The sequence below is a fragment of the Pistacia vera genome, unplaced genomic scaffold (genome assembly GCF_008641045.1).
Source record: "Pistacia vera cultivar Batoury unplaced genomic scaffold, PisVer_v2 Contig546, whole genome shotgun sequence".
NCBI classification, from domain to species: domain Eukaryota; kingdom Viridiplantae; phylum Streptophyta; class Magnoliopsida; order Sapindales; family Anacardiaceae; genus Pistacia; species Pistacia vera.
In genome coordinates this window covers 657,651-665,411 of record NW_022196386.1, presented here as the reverse complement: position 1 = coordinate 665,411, position 7,761 = coordinate 657,651, and positions in this window count along the sequence as shown.

Genomic DNA, 7,761 nt, shown 5'->3' with positions numbered 1-7,761 from the left:
TTACCCAAAACACAATTATATTAATAAATTTTGTTGTGAAAAATGATAGGTTGGTCAAAAATCTATTTTAAATAAAGGCACGATGGTCGACTACATTTTTCATACAAAAATTAAAATTTAAAATTGAAGTGTGGATAATTCTAGGGCTGAATGGTTGTCACGTGTTTCCTTTCTAAAGTGATTAAACAAATTAATAAAATCTTTAAAGAAAAAGTGACTAAAAATTTCTAAAAAACTGATCAAATCTGCCCTACCCAAGTTTACTTCTCCTGCTCATCCCCACAACAAGAGCTATAACATTTTCTGGTGTTTTAACGGTCTGAAATAAAATAGGCTTAAGCTCAACCCACTAAAAAATCTTATCACTTTCTGTGGAAAATATCTCTTCGTTGTCGACACTTTCTTCTCAGTAATTCCCAATTTTTTTTTTTGTATTTCTTTCAAATAAAATAAATTAAACCCATTTGCTTATCTAATCTTGTTTCGTCATTGAAGTTTGAAGAATTTTGGTTAGAGAGGCAAACAACTATGCTGCCATAGCCTTTGTTGTGGGGATGAGTAGGAGAAGTAAACTTGGGTAGGGGCAGAAGAACTGAGAAGAAAGAGATTAAAAAAATTAAAAAGAAAATGAGAAGAACTAATATAAGAAAAAGAGAAGAAAATGTAAATGAAAGGGCGAAGAAAGTAACCAAGAAGAAAGAGGCGAAGAGGAGAACAGATGGAAGAAAACGAAAACGAAAAAACAATTTGGGGTTTTTTCATATTTTATATTAACATTATTTTTAACGAAAAAAGGAGGTATAAATTGGTAATTTACAAGTGCATATCGATAATTTCATATTTAAAGAGTGGGTATATTAGTAATTGACTCGTTGATAAATATGGCACAAAAAAAAAAGGTCAAATAATAAAGGGTATTTTCATCTTTGCAGTAAATATAACGTTCTAATAATAAAATGATATTTTAAATGTCAGTAGATAAAAAAATATCATTTAACAAATATTTGGTTGAGAAAAAGTTGTTTAACCTTTGGAGGCATTTGGTTGGGGGTTATGTGAGATTATTAATGTTAAATCATCTTATATCATTTGATTACCATGTTCAGTTGTCAAGTAATATAAGATACCGGTAATCTTCAAATCCCAATAGTGGTTACTATTGATAATATTGAAGATAATCTGATTAGTGTGAAAGAAATAATCAAATATAAGAAAAACTAGTGACAAATGGAGATATGATAACGACGTAATATTANCTGTCTTAGCCTACCATCTTTCTCTTCTATCCCCTGGGTCGTTTGAAAAGCATCTCTCTCCGTTCCTTCTGCCTTCTGACTTCAAACATCTGCGCAGGTATCTCAAGGATTCGCCAATTTGGTGACATCTAAGCCAGCTATCTCTGCAAACAACTACTCTGTTCTACGGAATTTCCCTCCTCAAGGAGGAGCGCAAGTCCAGACTCATCGTTTTCTGTTTGGGAAGCTAACCGAACTGCGTAACCAAAGTGACTCCTGTTGATGGAAGATAGGTGTTGGTCCGATTCACCTATGTCAGTTCGAACCTGACGGGTCGTTCGTTGATTATATATATTGATTTTTGATATTGTATGAAATTAAAGTAGCACATTTATTTAATTTTTTGTATTTTTTTTTTAAATTGGGAAATCCTAATCCATGTATAGATCACAAACAATATTTGATTGTTGCACAAATTTTGTAGGCCTCGTTTTATTCATTAAATTTGATGAGTAAGTCAGGTCAATTAACTTGAGTGGTGTGGACCGTGTGGTCATTATGAGATTTGGAATTATTTACATCCCATCAACTATTTTTTTGTTAGGGGTAATGTATATATATTTTAGTTAATCCATGCATTTTGTTGATTAAATGTATATATTATCATAAGCATTTCAATTGATTTTTTTGCATTTATAGATTTTAATTAGTTGGATGATTAGTGGTTACAAGTGGGTTTTAATTAAGAATTTAATTATGTTATTCACAATGAATTAACGAAAATTATTAATAAAATATAATGTTTTAGTAATAAAATAATATTTTAAAAGTCCGTGATGGAAAAATATCATTTAACAAATATTTGGTTGGGAAAAAGTTGTTTACTCTTTATAATAATTTGATTAGTAAAAAAATTAGTTGAAGTATTAACTATGGTTAGCCAGATATATTACCGTGGTTAAGTAAAGTAGTTAAGTTTAGATATAAAACTTGGTATAGTTCAGTTGAATGTAATTTGTACAATGAACTAATAAGTTGAGTCCCTTTGTTATATTATTTTGAATAGGATTTTTGATATTTTTAGAGTTGGATGAAAATAACGAGTTAAGATTTAAAAATTAATAAAAACACCTCTCTAGGTTTGCTAATTTCTAAACACCTCAATATATAAAAATTTTGTAAAATAACAAAAACACCCCCACCCACAATTGCCAGATTCTGGCCACTATCGTCGGAATCTGGCATTACGGCGCACGACCGATCAGATCTGGTTGTTTGTGTGCCGATATGGCCTTTTTCGGTCAGATCCACCACGGATTTGGTCGAAAAAAGTCAAATCTACAACCATTTTTGGTCGTTGACGACCAGCATAGATAGGTACACTACCGGCCAGATCTAACCAGTAGTGTGCAATTATACCAGATTTTGGCTATTTTCTGGTGGTGGTGGTTGGAATCTGATAAATGTGGGTGGGTGGGGGTGTTTTTGTTAAATTTTAAACTTTTTTTAGAGGTTGTTTTATTAAATTAATAAAATTTGAAGAAAATATAATAGTATTTTGAGGTAATGAACCAAACATTTATTTGGTGGATAAGATTGGAGAAAATTTAGCTGGCCGGTCATCCCAAGTTTGGATTTAAGAAAATGGCCATGAAACTGTTTATAAATTTTTTTTTAATTTAGAGAAGATGACATGTCATAGTTAGGATTAATTAAACACGTAAAATGGGTTAAAATGAAAAGATTAAAACATATGTGGGCCGAATAGAAATAATGAAAGTTTTTAAAAATTGAAATTTCGCAAAACAAGCCCCACAAACTATTCACCTCGCTTAATCGAAATTCATCAGTTCAAAAAGCAATTTGTTGAACGAAAGGGAGACGCGATTTTTCCGATCNCGCATCCAGGTGAGCGTCACTGGATGGCTGTCAAGAATATTCTTAAGTACCTGAAGAAGACTAAGGATATGTTCTTGTTTATAGATGGGAAGATGAGCTCACTGTAAGAGGATACGGTGATGCTAGTTTCCAAACAGACAAAGATGATTATCGATCACAATCAGGGTTTGTATTTTCTCTAAATGGCGGTGCAGTGAGCTGGAAAGCTCCAAGCAAAGTACTATAGCGGATTCTACAATGGAGGCTGAGTATATTGCATTGTCAGATACGACCAATGAGGCAGTCTGGATTAAGAAGTTCATTATTGAACTTGATGTGGTTCCCACGATTGTTGATCCTATAGACATCTATTGTGACAACAATGGAGCAATTGCTCAAGCCAGGGAACCACGATCTCATTAGAAGTCCAAACATATACTCAGACGATTCCATCTCATCAGAGAGATTGTTGAGCGGAAAGACGTGCAGATTAGTAAAGTGCATACTGACGACAATCTCGCAGATCCACTGACAAAGCCTCTGTCGCAACAAAAGCATAAAAGGCACTTGAAATCATTTGGTATTAAATACATGAATGATTGGCTATAGTGCAAGTAGGAGATTTTAGAGTAGATGCCCTAGAGCCAATCAATTATTGTAGAATTGACTCTTTGTAATAATGTTCATTAATCAATAAAAGGCATTTTATTCTATATCGCGTAAATCATTATTATTGCAATATGTATTGATATATGTCCTTAGAATGGTAGAACCGTGATGAGGGTATCAAGTGTTTCAAATCTTGATAGTGAGAACCCTATGAGAACATATGGTGGCCATTCTAGAAACGTCCATAGCCCCAGTATTATCCTGAAGTACAGGCACAAATAATACGGTAAGGCTATCATGGTGTTGAACGACCCTGTCGAAAGGCAGTGACTGATCTCACTTGTTAAGGTTGTTTGCTGACAACCTGGTGTAACACATGGGTGCTTGCTGTAGGCGGATATACTGCAGCAAGTTCACTAGACTAACGCACCAGAGGATTCCATATGGATGGTAACCCCAGTGTCTATGGAACAAATCCTCTAACGAATGGTGGTGCATGTGATCCTTAGACTTGAGATCACCAGAGCGCCTTGTGCACCGATTGGTACAGTTTGACACTAGCCTAACGCAGTTCNAACAGAAAAAGCCATTAAATTGATGCTAGCACCTAAATCACATAAAACACGATCAAAAGTAATATCTCCTATAATGCAAGGAATAGTAAAACTCCCTACATCTTTGAGTTTCGGAGGTAGCTTCTTTTAGAGAATGGCGCTGTACTCCTCCGTCAACATCACTGTTTCCTCATCCTCTAACTTCCTTTTGTTTGATAAAATTTCCTTAAGAAATTTCGCGTAGCTCGACATCTGTTGCAATGCATCTGCAAAAGGAATGTTAATATGCAATTTTCTAAATATTTCAATGAATTTGGAAAACTGCTTATCCTAATTCTTTTTCTTTAGTCTTTGAGGAAACAGCACAAGTGGAGTATGATGTGCCAATTGTGGTGGTATCTCGGGAAATGGCAATTTCTCTTTCTTTTGTCTTTGCCTCACTTCCCGTTTTTGTTCTTCTTTACTAGAATTAGATGGTTTCTCTTCATCTACTTCCTCATCAGATTCTTCATTTTCCCTTGGTGGCTTTTCTTCTCCTCTTGATTTTTCCACCTCTTCCAAAACTGTCCCACTCCTCAAAATTATTGCGTTTGCTTGCTCACGTGGGTTAGTCACTATGTTGCTTGGTAAAGACCCTTGTGGTCTCTCATTTAGCTTTTTAGCTAATTGCCCCATCTGTACCTCCAAGTTCTGAATGGATACCCCTCGATTTTTGAAATTAATTCTTGTCTCATTCATAAAACCTATGGTCTCTTGTATAAACTTCCCAAACATGTCCTCAAATTTTGTCACTCTTGGGTTTTCTTGTTGGTTGTTCACCCCTGTTTGGTTGTTTGACAATACCCTTTGATTCCATTGATTGTTTTGCTGATTCTGTTGGTTTTGATTGCCCTAAGATAGGTTCGGGTGATTCCTCCAACCAGGATTATATGTGTTGGAGTATGGATTGTTCGGTTGCCTTTGATTTCCAGCCAAGTAGTTAACTTGCTCCGATGATAACGATGTCAAGGCAAACGTGTTCCCCACTTGACATTCACTACTCACATGATTACCTGCACAAAATTCACAAGTTAGTTGAGGAGCTTGAATGGAATTTACCTGCATACTTCCCAATTGTTTCTGAAGTGTTGTCAGTTAGGCTGAAATGGCTGTATATGCATCAACTTCATGAAGACCCATAGATTTCTTCGGTTGCACCCTCTCATTAGGTCTTTGATAATTGTTGCNGGACTAAGGTAAAGTAGATTGCTCGCCAAGGGAGAAGTGGACCTACGAGTTGGAAATGGGGCACATGTGGCTGCATTAGCTGTAGGGACTTATTGTTTGTCTTTGCCTTCGGGCTTATTATTAGAACTCAAAGACTGTTATTTTGTACTTGCAATTTCTAGAAACATTATTTCAGTATCCGCTTTGGATAATATAGGATATCATTTTGAGATTTCTAATGGATTGTTGTCCTTTAGTTTGAATGGTATTTTATTTGGAATTGCAAGGTTATATAACAGATAATATGTTCTTGATTTAAACAATAAAGATATTCTCAACATTGAAACTAAGAAAGCTGAACATAGCGAACAAAAACATACATACCTCTAGCATTGTAGATTAGGTCATGTTAATCAGACTCGCATTGCAAAACTTCAAAGGGATAGAGTTTTGGACCTTTTTGACTTCCTGTCATTTGAGGTATGCAAGTCATGCCTTTTGGGTAAGATGACCAAGTCACCTTTCACCAGACAAAGTGAAAGGGTTATTGAACTATTAGGCATCGTCCATAGTGATGTATGTGTTCCACTAACAGTTGAAGCCAGAGGTGGATACTCCTACTTCATGACATTTACTGATAATTTCAGTAGATATGGTTATGTCATGAGACATAAATCTGAACTCTTTGATAAGTTCAAAGAATTCAAGAATGAAGTATAGAATATGTTGGGCATATTAAAGCTCTTCAGTCGGATCGGAGAGGTGCATACTTAAGCTCAAGGTTCTCTGAATACCTAAAGGAATGTGGGATAGTATCACAACTCACCCCTCCGTATACACCCCAACACAATGGAGTGTCTGAAAGGAGGAATAGGACCTTACTTGACATGGTTAGGTCCATGATGAGTTTTAGTGATTTACCTGCATCATTCTAGGGTTATGCCCTAGAGACTGCAACTCACATTTGAACCGTGTGCCATCAAAGTCTATAGAAAAGACTCCATTTGAACTATGGAATGGGTGAAAGCCTAATTTGTCTTATCTAAGGATTTGGGGTTGCGAAGCTTATGTCAAGAAATTGACTTCGAACAAGCTAGGCCCAAAATCCTACAAATCTATATTTGTAGGGTATCCTAAAGTGACCAAAGGATACTATTTCTACTATCCAGAAGAGTGCAAAATTTTTGTTGCACCTACTAGTGTCTTCCTAGAAAAGGAATTTTTTCTAAGAAGTACTAGTAGGAGAAAAGTAGAACTCGATGAAGTTCTAGAGCCACAAGATATACTAGACGAAGGACGGGAAGATGTGCCACAAGCAGTGGTTGAACATCAAGAGGAGGTTACTCCACAACTTGTGGATCAAAGTGAACCACCTTAAGTAGCACAGGAGCTAGCAGATCCAGGAGAGTATGACATGAGCCTAAGAGATACGATTATCTCGTGACTCGACATGGTGACGTACTTGTCTACCAAGACGATGAACACAGAACCTATGAAGACGTTATATCGGATCTTGATTTCCTTAAATGGCTTGAAGCCATGAAATTTGAGACGGACTCCATGTACTAGAACCAAGTATGGTCTCTGGTGGAACCACCTGAAGGGGTAAAACCCATAGGGTGTAAATGGGTCTTCAAGAAGAAGACTGACATGGATGGCAGGGTGCCCACTTATAAAGCATGATTGGTTGCCAAAGGTTTCAAACAAATTCATGGTATTGACTATGAGAAAACATTTTCGCCGGTTGCCATGATTAAATCCATCCGGATTATGCTTGCGATTGCTGCATATCATGATTATGAGATTTGGCAAATGGATGTCAAAATGGCTTTCTTGAACGGAAATCTTGAAAAGGATGTGTATATGACACAACCCAATGGTTTTGTTCTTGATGGGCAAGTTGAGAAGGTATGCAAGTTGCAGAGATCCATTTATGGACTCAAGCAAGCTTTAAGGAGCTGGAACATTCGTTTTGATGAAGTTGTAAAAGAATTTAGTTTTATCAAGAATGAAGATGAGCCCTGTGTTTACAAGAAAGTGAGTGGAAGCACAGTGGCCTTCCTAGTGTTGTATGTCGATGATGTACTTTTGATCTTGAATGATATACTGAACTTGCAGTCAGTAAAGACTTGGTTATCCAAGTGCTTCTCCATGAAAGACTTAGGAGAAGCAGCCTACATCCTCAGAATGAAGATCTACCGAGATAGATCACATAGGTTGCTTGGCCTAAGTCAAAGTACATACATTGACAAGGTACTGAAGAGATTCGGTATGGAAGA